The 1,744-nt window shown below is 30.9% G+C and overlaps 1 non-coding gene across 1 annotated transcript; it reads right to left on the bottom strand.

Moving 5' to 3' along the window:
- Positions 1–1,232: 1,232 nt before the first annotated feature.
- On the bottom strand, positions 1,233–1,318 carry Trnay-gua. Its single transcript is given in 2 exon segments — positions 1,233–1,268; positions 1,282–1,318. It is a non-coding gene; the product is annotated as a tRNA-Tyr (tRNA).
- Between the last annotated feature and the right edge of the window lie 426 nt (positions 1,319–1,744).

The raw sequence follows: 1,744 nt of genomic DNA, 5'->3' as shown, positions 1-1,744 counted from the left end.
CTATCTTTCTTCGCAAGATCATTTTCCACCTATGTATTATCTGATGAAGAGCCCCAGCCATCCTTCTTCAAATAAAAATATATAAAAACTTGGCGATAGTTCAACCTATTATTTAATTTATATATCTGGAGGCACATTAAGATATATGTATATAAAAAACAACAACAACAAATAAAATTATAAGTTGGATATCATTTGAAATTGTTTACATACTTAAATGAATAACTTATGAGTTAACAAGAATAAGGTCTGCAATGGTTTTCAAAAGAGACCGAGAACTCGAGAGCTCGAGTATTGGATTTCTTTCGAAAACCATTACAACTTTGCGCTTGAATTTTGGGTCTCGCTTGAAACCCATTTAAACTTTTGTATATGTTTCTGTTTGCTAATTTCAGAAAGATTAAAGCCTTTCAGACTCTTGGTAAAAAATAACAATATGTTTTGAAATTTGAATTTGATATAAGTTTGTGTGGTTAGACTCATGACTTTATGCACTCCTTTCTTTGCCTTTGCAAATAGAATATAAAATAATATTTATTTATATATAATTTAAGCGTAAGTTAAATTAAGTTAAAAATATCCTAAACTCAAACCGATGTGGGATCCAACAGTGCAAACAAAAAATGATAAATTGTAGGGAGTATACGCACAATAATTTTTTAGTGTTACTTGCCCTTGAAAATTATTGATTTTAATCTATTTGTAACTATAGAAATTAATTTGTAAAATTGGTAATTGCGTATTTTTTTATTCTTAGAAGTAGTGTGTATGTAGTGCCATCTACGAGAAAAACTTAGTACTACATTGTTTATAGTTTCTTTTGTCTCTCGTTGGACCGGCGGTGAACTTCAGGCAAAATATAATAAAAGGTTGAACTGACACGTCTAAACGAAATCTTTTTCTAGTGCGAGGTATCAGGCAGACCACCATCGTCAGATAGTAAATGCGGTTTTATTGCTTGACAAAGGGCGTCAGCTGGACACATAAAATAAACTAGAAAGACGTTTTCATTTAGACGTGACAATAGTTTTTTTTACTCTTTATCCAAGTTTTTCTTCTCATGTTTTGTGTAACAACTCTTTCATGTAATGGTTAACTTCAAGGATTATAACGCAAAAAGTCGGTGTTTGATAAATGTTTACATGGTACTGACAATCAATGTGTATTTATCATCATTTTGGCAATCCATAATTATTACCATGAAGCTAAATGTAAGAGGAAAAGGTAACAATTCCGACGAGGCGGATTTGAACCACCGACCTATGGATTACAATTTTCTAACTACAGTCCACCGCTCTACCAACTGAGCTATCGTCGGATATGATATAGAATGTTAATAATAATATATATAAATTGATTCAAATAAAACGATTTGTTTCTATTTTTTTTATTCTTTGATTTCTAAAGCTATTCTGTTCTTTTTCATTGTTTATCGCTGATGAGTTCAAAGAGTTCGTAGAACTCCTCCCTTAGCTTAATGAAATTCTTCGGTTCAATATGATTTCATATAAAAAAGAATAAAATCAATAATAAAAAAATGGCAGCAGTTACTGTTTTTTATTTAAAAAAATCAAGTTAACTACAGGTGTTTCTTTCAGATTTCTCTTAATTTATCCATGGTGGCCCAAAATTAGAGGTGGGTAAAAATAATAGTACAGGTCTATTTTGACTTCTAAATCTTAGTAGCTGCTACGAGAACACTATAGCATTTACCTTCCAATTCCAGAACTAATCAGTTAGGTTG

Source organism: Limulus polyphemus, unplaced genomic scaffold (genome assembly GCF_000517525.1).
Source record: "Limulus polyphemus unplaced genomic scaffold, Limulus_polyphemus-2.1.2 Scaffold7060, whole genome shotgun sequence".
Taxonomy (NCBI): domain Eukaryota; kingdom Metazoa; phylum Arthropoda; class Merostomata; order Xiphosura; family Limulidae; genus Limulus; species Limulus polyphemus.
This window is presented reverse-complemented; position numbering and strand designations above follow the sequence as displayed.